We start from the raw sequence: 16367 nt of genomic DNA, 5'->3' as shown, positions 1-16367 counted from the left end.
GTTTTGTATGCGGCCATTACGGATGGCCTTTCTTATTCGTAACGGGCGCCGTCCGTTACGAATAACCCCGTTATTCGTAACGGGCAGAACCTATCCGTTATGAATAACGGGGTTATTCGTAACGGGCACCTGAAAAGCCCGTTACAAATAACCCCGTTATTCGTAACGGGCACCTGAAAACCCGTTACAAATAACCCCGTTATTCGTAACGGGCACCTGAAAAGCCCGTTACAAATAACCCCGTTATTCGTAACGGGCAGGTTACGAATACTATGAGATCCAATTAAAAAAAAAATCCCCCATATATATATATATATATATATATATATATATATATATATATATATATATATATAAGTACAGTATACACTTAATAATTACCGAATAATATACAATCAAGAAAAGCTGCTTTAATTATTTCCTAATAACTAAAACTAAAACAAAGCAAAAGCAAATCATTGTAATAATAATTAAACAGGTTTACATAAGACTACCTAAAATAATAAATCGTCTATTCTAGCCATAATGTAAATGCTAAGCTCTCCAAAACTCTTGAGTAGCTTTGCCGCATTGCTTGCCCAACATCCTGCACGACAAGATAAATGCAAAATTTTGAGTACTTTTCAGTATAAGAAATGCATGCCTTCCAGCAATCACATGGCAAAAACTTTCATCACTTTGTTTAACTATGAATTTTAAATCCAAGTGGGAACAACAATACGATATTACATCTGGGGTAATTAGCAATGATGCAGCAAATTATGGGGCATTGACAAAGTACCTTGTTAAACTGTATCTTGCTCATATCTAGAGCTGTTTATAGCAATCTACTCTGGTCTCCCTCTGGGTCAGCTATCTTCTGAACAATGACATACATCTCCCACATGAATCTGTAACATCAATAGTATTGCTACCTGTTGCCCATACAAACATAACAGATTATACTCCAACAAAAGAAAACAAATCAATAAAATTCACAAAGACAACAAAACAAGACACATATACTTTTGCTACGAGGCTTCCATTTTCTTGCAAACTTACACATCTGAATCATCGCTAAACATCTGTTAATCTGTTTTCATACTTCGATTATCATTACTTTAGGATGGGAAAATTCAATTCTGAATGTGCCTAAAAAAATTCACTTCTGAATTGGTAAAAGATCTATGGAGCAAATTGTAACTTGATGGTATAAATCCCTCAATTTATTACTTCGGTTAATTGAGTTACTAGTTTTCTGCCTTTGCTTGAATCTGTCTGGAAACTCTAGCTGACATCTAGCGAGTAATGTACCCATGCCTTCTACAAGCACTACAATATTTTGCATCCCTGTATCAAATTGGACTATTGAACTACCCATAGATGATCATATTTACAATTATCTTAACTATACTACACGAGTTGGTCTACCTGTAATAATAACAAGGGCTGCAAATTGTATGATATACTTCCCAAAACTTATCTCACTGATGGGCAAATAACCCCCTCAAAGTGTATAGAGCATAACATTTGAACCACTTAAATGAAGTGAACAAAGTGTGAGCCCAAAATTTTTCTCAATTTTTAAAATACTCAACTTCATATGTAATTTTTGTGCACTAAAAGTCCGAATTCCCCTCAATGGACTCGGCAGGAAGATAAATGCTCCCTTCTCATGTTAGTATGAATAAGTAAAACAACTCGATTATCCTACATCACTGAAAATGACTATCTAGTACAATCATACAAGGAGAGAACAAAAGAAGAAATGTCTCTGCCAGTCTCGCTAAATCAGAGGAAAGCAAACACCTTAAACTCACTTACTTAGTACCTAGGAACATAAGACCTTCATGCTTGAGTAGTTGATACCTCTCCTAGACAACCTTTTCCGTTCTGCCAAGGCAATGCTTATTAATCAGTAAACACATTGCTACACATGATGCATTAATCTCAGAGAAAACCAAATTGCAAAGAAAAAGACAGGACATATTGGACAATAACATTCAAATTTGGACGACAAGAGCACATATTCTAGCAGCAGAAGTAATACCACTTCTCGATCACAAAAAAATAGACAAAGGAGGGTAAATCTACAAAACTCTACAGACTGATATCAATATCAATAAAAGCAATAACTTTCACTCAGATGAAATACAAGCTTAAGGTATTAATACACATTGTACTGGACTGATCAAGGGCACAGTTTAGTGCTTGTGTATTCAAATTTAGTTGCAGCAGCCAACTAAATGACAATGAAGATTAAAATAATAATACAAGCACCATTACACCTATATCAGGCAACAATGGTAATAATAAGCTTCTCACCTTAGGCAAAAACTCCAAGTAAACATCAGAAATCTCCATCTCAACAATGACACTGGTATTAATAGCCATAGCAGCCTTGAGAATCTGGTTAATACAATCTCTACACTGCTGGAACCTCTTCCTAGCATCCTCAGACAATGCACGAGGCGGAACTTTTGGACAAGGCAACCACCACTTCTCCTCCTGTCTAACAGAAGGCCGACCATTAGACACCGCTGTTTTAAGAGGATCCCGATCATCACTCTCTCGGTCAGCATACAAAAACTCTGTCTCCTTAAACCCTTCAAGCATACTAAGCAACATTTCATCCAGTTTCTTAAGAGCAGGCAGATTCACATACAAATCCGACCTCGGCCTCGTTGCCATGACCTCAAATGAACCCCCACCAGGAAACTCTTGTACCAGCGAGACTAATTCAACAATCGAGTCACTCACACATAACAACCACTCCATTTCTCTGCACCACATCTTCTTCCTCTGTGACGCTATTGGATCTAATCTCCATAACTCCCCAAATACAGTAGCTACCCAATTTCAACAAACAAACCAAAATCAGACTAAAAATTCATCAACATACTAGACAACAAAAAATCAAACAATGTTAAATAAAACAAAGTAATTATACCAGCAAGATTGGTAATTGCATTTGAGATAGCAAGAGCAGTGCAAGCACCCTTTCCACCACCTGACATGTCCCCTCCCAACAACAAATTTGCAAATCTCTCCTTCATCAACTCTACCACTGTACACATCAACAAACACAAAACCTAAAAAAAAAACCCAGAAATTATTATTTAATTTTTTTCAAATACACATAGAAACAGTCAATATAATGAAAAAAAATAATCATAAAAGATGCTCAACAATGGAAATAAACACAATTTATCAATACTTTGACTTATTAGTTATTACCCATAGATTAAGCCACAGATTTATAATACAAGGTCACCATTTTTTCACTAACCCAAAAAAAAAAAAAAAACAAATTAGACAAAAAAAATAAAAAGAAAATGACATTATTATGATAAATCCAATCAGTCTCCATTCGCAGAAATTTCACCATAGATATATCCAATTTTTTTTTAAAAAAAATAAAAAAATATTAGCCGACACATTAAACTGAAATTTCTCCCAAAAAAAGCAACCCAAAACACAAAATTAGAAATCTCATTATACTAGTATAGTAAAATTATATAAATTCACATCCAATTTTTAAGCATAAATAAATTAAGTGAAAATCGCAAAAAAATCATGAAACAAATTACATTTCTCAAACATAGAAGCAATCCTATATCATCATGTATCAATCAAACATATAAAATACCAAATAAAATAGATTGAAAAACAAAAAATCCAGAGAAAAGTAGGAAATACCCTCGAACAGTACGCTAGAAGATCTTAGAAGGAGCACGAAAATGAATAGGACCATGAGAAGGTTTGGTGTTCATCCTCTTACGAAGAAAACGAAGATACTTCATCTTCTGCCTAATAAGACCACCAGAAAGTGCGATCTCTTTGCAACGAACCACAACAACACGCTGCCCAGAAATTGTTGCGCAAATTTGAAACCCCCGTCAATAAACCCCCGTCTCTTCTGGTAGCATTGAGGAAAAACCTTGAGAAGGATCTGGCGCAACCCCGTTAATAAACCCTTGGATCTATCAAGCAAATCAAAACCCCGAATTTAACCATTTTTTCTCTAAGATTGATGGAGGAGAGGAGAGAAGACTGAGTTCGAAATGAGAGAAACAAGTGAATGACAGGGAGGAGAGGAGAGGAGAGGCCAGAGAGAGAGGGAGTGAAAGCCGTGAAAGCCTAATAAAAAGCCTAATGGGATCCTCCAAGTTGGGCCAAGTTTGGGCATTTGTACGTGTAATATAGTATTTGTAACGGGCAAAATAGTGTCCATTACGAATACTTATTTATTTGTAACGGGCACTAATTTGTCCGTTACAAATACATACGTATTTGTAACGGACTCTATTTTGCCTGTTACGAATAAATAAGTATTCGTAACGGACACTGTTTTGCCCGTTACAAATAAATAAGTATTCGTAACGGACACTATTTTGCCCGTTACGAATATCTTAATTGTAACGGGCAAAGCTTTGCCCGTTACAAATAGCCTGTTACGAATGAGATTTTTTCCACTAGTGTTGATTAGTGTTGTTTGATCACTATTAAACAAACTTTTAATAATTAATTTCACATAGTATCTTGTGTTAAATAAAGAGTAGAATTGAATAACTAATTGTTGATTGATCACTTAAGCCAAGACGAATCTTGTTTATTTTGTTCTTTTTGCGAATATTGATCTAATAAGAATAACGACTTTTGCAATGTAATTCCTACATGTTTGACGCGTGTAATAAAATTAACTAACTTAGTTTTAGGTATCACGTTGCATATATTGTTTGGTGATTAAATTGTGAAAAAGGAAGAGCTAGTAGAGGTCATACTAGGGCTAAGATAGCAATTCCCACTAAAAGGGAACATTATTTTAGTACCCTCGCTCCCGAACTCATTTTTGGTTTATTTAGACCAATTTGGGCATGGGTAAACTTGCGATTCATGCTAAATATCCCTTGAACTCTACTTGGGAGAAAGACATGAATGAGGTTTATGAGTTTTCCTGAAACTCATTGGCGACTCCTATTTGTTGTTACAAAAAAGCGTTATGATAGGATCCATTCTAATTCAAGTTCCCCCAAACAGTCAAGAATTCAAATCCTAATACACCCTAACAAGTGTAAAGTCCTAGGCTTTTAAAAGGCCATGAGCATTTAAGGAAAAAGATCCCCTATGATGGGAACACCCTCTTTACAAGGAGGTTACATTCTTCTTGATCTTGTGAGAACATCTATGGATGAATCTTCCTCATCCAAAATGTCATCGACGGGATAGATTATGGAGAGTGAGGTTTCTTCTATATTTTTAAGGTATACATCTTCGTCGTCACTTTCCCAAACTCCATTGATACTCACATCCTTTTCTAGGTTAGCTCGGACAAGCTTTTCATTGTCGATGAATCCTTGGATGAAATCCTTTAATTTAGAATAATGTTACATGGTATGTCCTCCAGATTGATGGTATGGACTATAGAATTTGTCTGCCTTTTCAGTGATTCAAATGGTCTTGGCTCGAGAGGTTTGTTCTTTCCATTCTCGAAGATCATTTTGATCATATTTTTATAGGAGGTCCCAATAGGTGTACAGACTTTGTCATTCCTTTTGGGAGGTGTGACAACATTGCAAGTAAATGGCTTTCTTTTAGTGGTTCTAGTGGGCATCATCTCTTAAACGATGCACCTATTTTTTGTTAATTTCATTTGCCTGACGATATCATGGAGTAGCTTCATTAACTCCCCTGCCATATGCATGAGGATATATATACTTATTCTCTAGAGGCAAGTTCCTCGATTTGGGGAGAGTTGCTCATGGCATCGAAGAAAGTTTCCTCCTCTTCTTTAACAACATGTGTTTCTTCAATCGGGTCAATGAAGAATGAAGGATCAACATGGTCTTCTTCATCGGAAATTGCCAAGGAGTTTGAAAGTGTAGTAGTATTGATACTTGGTTTCTTGCTAGCAAGAGGCAGTGGAAGGTTATTACAGTCAATCAAATCTTGAATGACTTCTTTTAACTTCCAAAATTTTCAGTAGGATGGCCCTTGCCTTGATGGTACTTCCAGTGCGCAATGGGGTTCTAACTAGCCATCCTTCTTTCGAGTGGTGGATCGCTGTAGACACCTAAAAATGTCTCCCCAAAACCAAACCCGATGATGAACAACCTTTCACCGCAACTATTGGTCGGGTTCAGTATTTAATCCCGAGAGTGCTTAAAATATCGTATTTAACTAAATTCAATTTTGGAATAGTCCATGGATCAGTCTTGATGTTTGGTCAAAGCATAGTTTTAATTTCAGCCCAAACTTATTATTTAATTTTAGCCCAAACCTTTTTTTTATTGTTTTATTATTTTGGCCCAAACTTTTTATTTATTTATTTTAGCCCAAATAATAATAAAATCAGAAAATAGCCCGAAATTATCAATCGACACTTAAAATGCTGAACGAAATTAGGGTTAAAAATGAATTTAGACGGAAAAGCGGACTGAAAATTCCCGCGTCACGGCAACAGTCCACCGTGTCACGGGAAACTTTCCCGTCTGACGGTGGGGTTCCCCGTGACACGGGACACCTGCTGTGACACGGGGGTTTCCGTGTCCTTTCTGCGTAAACCCTTAACGCGTTTTCTCTCCCGTTCAGCAAATATTTCCCGCGTCACACAAAAGTGCATCGTGTCACGGGAATGTTTCCCGTCTGACGGTGGGATTTCCCGTGTCACGGTACACTTTTCCGTGTCGCGGTATACTTTTTTAGGGTTTTTATCATTTTAGGGTTCCGTGTGTTCCCTCGGCACATTTTTTCTATAAATACCCCCTCATTTCTGATCTACGGGGCATCAATGAATTCTTTAGTTTTTTCTCTCTTCTATGCTCTAGCCTAAACACTAGCCTACCCTTCTTCTTTCAAAATTCCTTCTTCAAGTACTCCAAGGAGTCCATACTTTACTCGTGGTTCTGTCCTTAAGCCAAGGCGTGAAAGGTAGAACTGTTTGAGGGTTTGGCTCCAAATCAACTCTACTTAATTTAATTTAATTTAATTATTGTTTTTTTATTATTTCCTTGAAGTTACTAACTCGTTTATTATTTTTTAGTTACAAGCAAACATAATCAAAGTAAGAATTATGTTCCTTTTATTTCTATTATTTTTCTAACGATTTTATATTGTTAGAATCATTGTTAAATTGCTTCCAATATTAATGTTTCTTCTATTATTATTTATGATCACCATATTGCATGTTTAAAGGGAATATGTAATTGAAAATAACGCCTAATAAGATAATTTGGACAAACGGTTTAGGTTCCTTTTTAATCTTGTTATTAAATCAAGTGATCACGATATTTTAGAATCATGTGTTGCATTAATATTAAACCAATTTAGCTTAATAATAGATTGGAGCAAATTGAATATTTTGTTTGTATGCCTTTGAGATCGCAGGAATGCTTTTCATTATAAGAATCGAGTAGAGGCCAATACGGGCGAATGTGACTCCATGACTCACTTCGTACCATCATCCCCGATCCTCCTTTCGTGGTTCCAAACCATATGGAGTTAGTAATCTCATGGATTATGAATGGGGTGTAACCTTCACGGGTCAATCGTTGTTGCCTTCGTTGTCCCTTTATCGTGGTTGCCTTTTATGATCCGTGAACGGTTTACAAGTTCCTTAAAAACTTGTTGGCGGCTCCCTACTTTTCTTGTCACTAATCGTAATGTCAATTCCCACTTCCTATGAGTGCCAAGCATATTCACAACATGCTTTTAACGTAGGCGCACTTCAAACGACGCCTACAATCGCCCATAGGTCCAATAGAAGTTATAAGTCTCTTAGCATGAAGGTGATTGAATGCCATATCATACCACATGCCAATAGGTGTGAAGTTTCTCCCAAATGGCTTCTTTTGTCCTTGATTGTTCATTAAGGTGCTCACATTGTTTGAGTGGGTGGTTTTGGATAAATAAGTATTTTTGTTCTTCTTTCCTTTCCAGCCACTATTGTTGTTGTTGTTAGCAGCTTTTTATTTTGCAAGCTCATCCTCGATATCGATACCTATGTTGTAGACGGCCTTGAAAGTATTCAAGTTCATTTGGTATTTCAGTTGCTTTGAATACTTTTCTTGGAGTTTCTTGATGAACATCCTCAGATATTCCTTTTCAGTAGGGATCTCAACCATTTTAGCTAAAGTTTCCCTCCACTTGTTGAAGAAGAAAGTGAACCCCTCGTTTTCCTTCTATTTCAGCATCTCGATCTCCCTATGGTCAGTCTCGAATTGTATGTTGCACTTGTACCTATTTATGAAAGTGTTTGTAATGGCTTCCCAAGAAGAAGTCTTCTCCTTGCCTCGAGAGAAAAACTATTGTTGATAAACGGTTTCAAGTGATAGTAAGAAAAGTGAAGGAAAGATCTTCTTGTCAACTGCCTTGATAATCATTGTGCTCTCAAAAGCCCTCAAGTGAAAGTAGGGGTTTTTAGTTTTTGGCTTAAATTTAGGGACGTCATTGGCATTGAACTTCTGCGGAAGAAGTTCCTTGTCCACTAAGACCCCTTGTGAGCTAATTCTTTGTAACTTGTTGTCATTGGAAATTTTGTTAAGGCTCTTTTCCATGCGCTCAAGTTGAAGTTGCTTGGTAGGGTCTTTGAATTGAAGATCATAATTCTTCATCATCTTAGTAAGGTTCATTATGAAAGTTTACATAAATGTTTTATTAATAATTAAGAATAATAACTTCATTACACTTGATTAAGAATTAATTTAAATTGATTTGAGCTCACTTGTTGTAAAGCTAACTAGTCTTAAACTCGTACGATGCACGACTGTCTAATGTATTACAATATTTATTTTTGTATTTGAATGTATAGTGATTTAGTAATCTAAAAACTCTGTTCATATAAATTCGACAATTTATAAGAAATAAAAGGTTTAAGAGGGGAAAAAAATTATAGCGCTTCACTTTGATATTTTTTTTTATTTAATTTATTTTTGAAAAGAACACTTCAATAAGATTAATAAGGCTTAATTTTAAAACCCAAAAAAAACAAGTAAAAAAAGGGAACAACTTTGAGAATAATTTTTTTTTTCTGATTCCTCTTACGTTTAATTTAAATCAAATAAACTATATGTAAATACAAAAAACTGGTTGTAAAATGAAATACCAATTAAAACTTGTCTAAAAAAATACCACTTAAGATTTTAAATAAATAAAAAAAAAAAAAGTCAAGTCAAATACAAAATTTATCTACTTATAAACAAAAATTAGGATAAGATCTGATGTTAAAAAAAAAAAATAACATTTAAAAAACTATAAACACAAAAAAAAAAAAAAAAAAAAAAAAAAATCAGTTTTAAAACGTAAACTAAAAATTTATCTTAACCCAAATAAAATTAAATTAACACAATCAATTTTATAAATAAACTAAACAATTAAATCATATGATAAAATATAGGAAAAATTGTTAGGAACTACATGCTAAATAGGGGTATTTGGAAACAACTACCCACTAAAAAAATTTATCAAAAAAACTACCCCCTAAATTTAAAAAGTTAGAGTAGCACTATCCATTTGCATTTTCCGACGAGAAAGTCTGGCGTGTGGGGCCCACTTTTTTAATTTTTCTTCTAAAAATTCCTAATTGAAAAGTGAAAACAAGTAAGGTATGCAATTCATAGGTAATTCTTCTCTTCTAATCCATTAATTATGAATTTTGATGTTAGGGTGTAACGATTAGAAAATTAGGGTTCTTAGAAATTGGGGATAATTTGAAATTGGTTGAATTCATTGCTTTTAATTCAAATTGGTTATCTTAGGGTTACGAATTAAGGTCCAATTTGTCATTGCATCGTGTCCTTTCAAAGAAAAATTGAAAAAGTGGGCCCATATGCCGGACATTCTCGCCGGAAAATGCAAATGGGTAGTGCTACTCTAACTTTTTAAATTTAGGGGGTAGTTTTTTTGATAAAACTTTTTAGTGGGTAGTTATTTCCAAATACCCCTATTAAGCGTGTAGTTCCTGAAAAATTTTCCTAAAAGATATTGTAATTTTTAAATAAAATTAAATAAATAAATCTGTGAAAATTGAAAATTTAAAAATTGTATAAATCTTTGAAAAACGCTAAAAAAATTCTAAAGCACATCAATTTGTTTCAATATCAATAAAAACAAAATTCATTACAAAAATCAACAACGAATTTTTAGAGAAACAAGGGGTATTATCTGTGGTAGAGGAAGCACCAGCCAAACAACTGCAACAAGTCCCAAATTCTGCTCTCAAGGTTACTATAGACACCAAAAAATGTCTCCCGAAAACCAAACCTGATGATGAACACCATTCACCGCCATTATTGGTCGGGTTGAGTATTTAATCTTTGGAGTTCTTAAATCCATGTTCTATCCAATACATTTCAGAAACTAATCCATTTCCTAGCTCATTTCCCTAAACCATAACTTATTATCCACTTTTCGTGTCCACATCGCAAAACCGAGAGAAACTGATTTTTTGGTCTTATAATTTTGACCCAATTATCATTTGGTTGGATAGGCCTTCAAATAAGCTTTCCTTGAAGTTACTAACTCGTTTATTATTTTGTAGTTGCAAGCAAACAAAATCAAAGTAAGAATTATGTTCCTTTTATTTCTATTATTTTTCTAACGATTTTATATTGTTAGAATCATTGTTGAATTGCTTCCAATATTAATGTTTATTTTATTATATTTTATGATCACCATATTGCATGTTTAAAGGGAATATGTAATTGAAAATCACGCCTAATAAGATAATTTGGACAACCGGTTTAGGTTCCTTTTTAATCTTGTTATTAATTCAAGTGATCACAAATTTTAGAATTATATGTTGCATTAATATTAAAACAATTTAGCTTAATAATAGTTTGTAGAAAATTGAATATTTGTTTGCATGCCTTTGAGATCGCAAGAATGCTTTTCCCTATAAGAATCGATTAGATGCCAATACGGGCGAATGTGACTCCATGACTCACTTCATACCATCATCCCCGATCCTCCTTTCGTGGTTCCGAACCATATGGAGTTAGTAATCTCATGGTTTATGAATGGGGTGTAACCTTCACGGGTCAATCGTTGTTGCCTTTTGTTGTCCCTTTAATCGTGGTTGCCTTTTTATGATCCGTGAACGGTTTACAAGTTCCTTAAAAACTTGTTAGCGGCTCCCTACTTTCCTTGTCCCTAATTGTAATGTCAATTCCCACTTCCTATGAGTGCCAAGCATATTCATACATGCTTTAACGTAGGCGCACTTCAAACGACGCCTACAGTTACTGCCAATGTCGATCCAGGAGCACAAACATTCCTATTCTCTGCTGGAATTGTTAAGAACCAGAGGAAAAGGGGTAGTAGAGTCTGGTTTAAAGAGGGCAGAGATATCCTAATGGGTGAAGAGGGGCAGGAGAATGCTGAGAATACAGATGCTTTGGTGGGACATAAAAGGGGGGATGATCTGATGAGGAACAACACACTTTCTGCTCAGATGACCAAGGTGTGGAGAAAAAATTGAAAAGGAGTATTGTCGAGATACTTCAAGTAAAGGATAGTGGCATTACCCACTCCCTCGAACAACAATGAAAATACTAAGCTGGAACGTCCATGGTCTCGGAAACTCATGGATGTGTAAAGCCCTCCGGGATTGGTGTTGGAGGGAAAGGCCGAATATTGTCTTCCTAATGGAGACAATGATGGATGCGAATAGTTTGGATAGAATAAAAGGAATGTGTGGTTTTGTTAATGGGGTATGTTTGAGTAGTAATGGTCATTTGGGGGGGGGGGATTGGTTTTTGGTGGAAGGATATAAATGTGAAGACAATCTCATATTTCTCACATCACTTTATGGTGGAGGTTTGTGATCATAATGACATTCCTAAGTGGATAGCGGTAGGCATATATGGGTGGCCGGAGCAAGAACATAAAGTTCGTACTTGGTCTTTAATGTCACAGTTGAAAGCTAGTAGCTCGCTTCCTTTTATGATGTTTGGGGACTTTAACGAGATTGTGAGCCATGATGAAAAGGAGGGTGGTGTACTTAGGAGAGAAATCTTGTTGGATGCTTTCCGTGGCGCGATTGATGATTGTGGATTGCGTGACTTGGGTTTTTGTGGCAGTATTTTTACATGGAAGAGGGGTGTTGACCCGGCTACTTTTATTAGAGAGAGACTTGACTGTTTCTTGGGTGATAACCACTGGTGTTCGATGTTCCCATATTATGAGGTGCGCCATTTTTTGATTTACAAATCGAACCATGCTCCTATATTCTTGACTGCCACCGACCACCGTGAAGATGGCAAAAGGAAGAAGCAGTTCAAATTCGAAGCCCTTTGGTTGTCCAATGAGGAGTGTGGCAAGGTGGTTGAGGAATGTTGGAAGGGTAATGATGCTGACCATACATACGCTCTCCAAGCTAGCTCGATGTGCGGACAGTTTGACTTCTTGGGCTGCTAAAACTTTTGGTGACGTTAAGAAGAAAATTAAGAATACCGAGGAGAAATTTAAAGAAGCACAGAACAAGTTCCTTGATGCGGCAATGTTAGAATCATGCTCTTAATATTCTCAAGAACTTAATGAACTCCACAGGCTTGAAGATTCTTATTGCCCCGCTCGTTCAAGAGCCAATGAGATGCAAGACGGTGATAAGAATACTGCCTAATTTCACCAAAAAGCAAGCATAAGGAAACACTACAATAGCATTTGGGGTTTGCATGATAGTTATGGGATTTGGCGATCTGGGAAAAAAGAACTAGAAGATATTGTGGCCCTCTATTTTTCTAAATTGTTCTCTTCTGCAAGTCTGGTTGGTTTCGAGCAAGCACTAGCTGGCATTAAACAGGTTGTTACCGTGAGCATGAATGAAGATCTTAATACTGAGCCGGCGGATGTGGAGATAAAATCCGCCCTCCTCCAAATGCACCCAAACAAGGCTACAGGATCCGACGATATGCACGCTTTATTTTTTCAAAAATTTTGGCATATTGTTGGTAATGACATTGTTGGGTTTGTGAAAAATTGGTGGCGTGTGTAAGGAGGGTGATCCAATAGTAGGGGGGTCCTTCCTTAGATGCCCATGGCCATTTAAAAGCTTAGGACTTTACACTTGTTAGAGTGTATTAAGATTTGAATTGCTGACTGTTTGGGAGACCTTGAATTAGAAATGATAATCTCATCACGCTTTTTTGTAAGAAGCAAGTAGGAGTCGCCAATGAGTTTTAGGAAAACTCATATACCTCGTTCATGCCTTTCTCCCAATAGAGTTCAAGGGATAATTAGCACGAATCGTAAGTTTACCCATGCCCAAATTGGTCTACATAAACCAGAATTGAGTTCGGGAGCGAGGGTACTAAGATAACGTTCCCTTTAGAGGGGAATCGCTATCTTAGCCCTAGTACGGCCTCTACTAGCTCTTCCTTTTTCACAATTTCATTACCAAACAATATATGCAACGTGATACCTAAAGACTAAGTTAGTTGATTTTTATTTACAAGCATTAATCACGTAGGAATTACATTGCAAAAATCGTTATTCTTTGTTTAATCAATATTCGTGAAAAGAACAAAATAAACAATATTCACCTAGTCTTAAGTGATAAAACAACAATTAATTATCAAATTCTATTCTTGATTAACAAAAGAATACTATGTGAATTAATTAATTAAAATTTTGTTTAAAGTGATCAAACAACACTATTTATTCAATTAAAGTTATTCAAACAGTAAAGAAAAAGTAATTTATCTAAGTGCTCAGGAAACTAACCGTTCTTCTTTTATGTTAAATCTCCGTTTAATGTGTTTATGGACTTTCTTTCTTCTTCGTACCTTCAAGAGATTCAATGGATGGATTAGGGTTGAAGAGTAGTTGGGAAGAAAGAGGGAAAATTAATATGTTAGTAAGAGAAGTTGAGAGATTAGGGTTTTGAGAATACTAGGTTTTTAATTCTGAATTTTCGCTCCTCGTAATGCTGAACGAAGACCCCTATTTATAGGCGTAGGGATCTAGTTTAGGGTTTTAGAGCCACGCCATCAAATGGCGCGCGCAACTCTCTGGGTCACGCTGGGTTTCGTGCGCATCTCAATGAGTCGCGCGTGCCAGGCGCGCGCAACTGATTGAGTTGCGCTGGTTTGCGGTTTGCCTTATACGAAAGCGCTTTTTAAAATTTCCATAACTTTTTATTTCCGATTTGGATTAAGGCGTGTGAGATATAATTGGAAACCTATGAATTTCTACTTTCCAATGCCGTTGGAATTAGGTTAAAATATGTTATGGATCAAAAGTTATGGCCGTTGGAGTGCAAGGGTGTCGGTTTTAGGGCCCAGTTTAGTGTTTTGATCATAACTTATTCGTTTTGGCTTGGAATTGGGCTTATAATATACCATTGGAACTCTCTTTGAAAGGGCTATCCATATGTATAGGCCTTGCACGGGAATTTGATGGTTGGTTTATCTGTTTGGCTCAGTTTTCAACAATGTAGGTTCCATTAGATCCAATCATTGCATTTGACGCATTTGGGTCTGTTATTAATCAAGTTTAAACATGTATGAATACGTTTTAGGCCTAATTAGTAATTGGAAAAGGCTCTAAGATAACTTGGTCTCAAATATGGGTTTTAACTTACTTCATAATGCTTTTCGTAGTCCATAAACACTTCAACTTTGATCTAACATGAAGAACGGATTTTTGTAACATCATTGCACTTCCTTTCGGGACAAGAGGCCAAAAGTAGGTGTTTACAATGTGGTAATGTAGACTTGCATGAGATTAATAAGACTTGTATTGTCTTAATTCCGAAGTGTGAAAAGCCAAAATATATCATGGAATTTAGACCAATTCGTTGTTACAATGTGCTCTATAAGATAATTTCAAAGGTGGTGGCGAATAAATTGAAACCTTTTCTGGATAAAATCATTTCCATAAACCAAAGTGCTTTTATTCCAAAAGGTTAATCACAGACAATGCGTTGGTTGCCTTTAAAATCTTTCATGCTATGAAAAGAAAGGGGGAAGGCAAAGAGGGTACACTGGCTTTGAAACTGGATATGAGTAAGGCGTATGATAGAGTTGAGTGGGTTTTTCTGGAACGGGTCATGTATAAAATGGGATTCAGTGATAGTTGGGTCAGGAGAATCATGGACTGCTTATCTAGTGTGTCTTTTTCTTTTAAGATTAATGGTGGAATCTCGGGTTCCAAAACCCCTTCTAGAGGTCTACGACAAGGTGATCCAATCTCACCTTATTTATTCCTGATTGTTTCTAATGCCTTTTCCACTCTCTTATCAAAAGCTGCAAATGAGAAGCGTATTAATGGTGCAAAAATATGTAATGGTGCTCCTAGAATCTCACATTTGTTTTTCGCAGATGATAGAATTTTGTTTGCAAAAGCTACGGTTAGTGAATGCTCGGTGATAGCTGACATTATCAGCATATATGAGAGAGCATCCGGTCAAAGTGTTAATCTAAACAAAACCAACGTAGTCTTTAGCAAAGGTGTTCATGGAGATCGAAGACAGGAGATTGTTACTATTTTAGGAGTTAAGGAGGTTGAAAAACATGAGAAATATCTTGGTTTACCAACAATAATTGGTAAGTCTAAAAAGGCGATTTTTGCAAGCTTGATAATGAGAGTGTGGGATAAAATACAAGGGTGGCAAGAGAAGCTTCTATCAAGGCCCAACAAGGAAGTCCTCATAAAATCAGTAGCTCAAGCGATTCCGACTTATATGATGAGCATATTCAAGATACCGGAAGGTTTGATTGATGAAATTCATGCGTTGGTGGCTCGATTTTGGTGGGGATCAAATGAGACGACTAGGAAGACACATTGGCATAGTTGGGAAGCTTTATGCAAACCCAAGTACATGTGGGTATGGGTTTCCGTGATCTAAAAGTGTTTAATCAAGCGCTTCTAGCAAAACAATTGTGGTGTTTCCCTACCATGCCCAATTCCTTGGTGTCCTCCATATTAAAAGCGCACTACTATAAGAACCACACGGTTCTGGAATCCTATAGGGCGTATGACCCTAGATACTCGTGGTGCAGCATTTGGGGATCCAAATCACTCATTCTTGATGGTGTAAAATGGAGGGTAGAAGATTGAAGAAAAATCCAGGTTTGGCTTGACTCATGGCTGCCAGGGAAGTCAACTACTGCTGTGCCTACTCATGGTCCAAATTTCGATCCGGAACTGAGAGTTTCTGACTTGATGCAAGAAGGGAACAGGAAGTGGAATATCGCTATGTTGCACACCTTATTTTCCGATGAGGAATGCAAAAAGATTACACAACTTCCAACCTCTATTTTCCAGAAAGAAGATGAACTCTTTTGGTGGCCTTCGAAATTAGGGGAATGTAGCGTGAAATCTGGCTACTAGTTGGGGAAACTTGGGCATTTGGAGGAATGTGAAAGCTAGATTACTAATGATGACAGGAA

General features: G+C 36.3%; 1 pseudogene across 1 annotated transcript; it reads right to left on the bottom strand.

Annotated features, from left to right (window-relative positions):
• Window positions 1–370: 370 nt before the first annotated feature.
• Window positions 371–4116, bottom strand: LOC145639971 (rop guanine nucleotide exchange factor 1-like; annotated as a pseudogene). The gene is made up of 8 exons (XR_014114941.1): window positions 3679–4116; window positions 2930–3071; window positions 2305–2828; window positions 1849–1872; window positions 1006–1072; window positions 876–914; window positions 782–813; window positions 371–586 (listed from the first exon to the last, which is right to left on the bottom strand). The product of XR_014114941.1 is annotated as a rop guanine nucleotide exchange factor 1-like (transcript).
• Window positions 4117–16367: the final 12251 nt, after the last annotated feature.

This window comes from Chenopodium album, chromosome 7 (genome assembly GCF_948465745.1).
Source record: "Chenopodium album chromosome 7, dcCheAlbu1.1, whole genome shotgun sequence".
Taxonomy (NCBI): domain Eukaryota; kingdom Viridiplantae; phylum Streptophyta; class Magnoliopsida; order Caryophyllales; family Amaranthaceae; genus Chenopodium; species Chenopodium album.
Note: the sequence above shows the minus strand (reverse complement) of the source record. Positions and strands in the feature narration are given on the sequence as shown.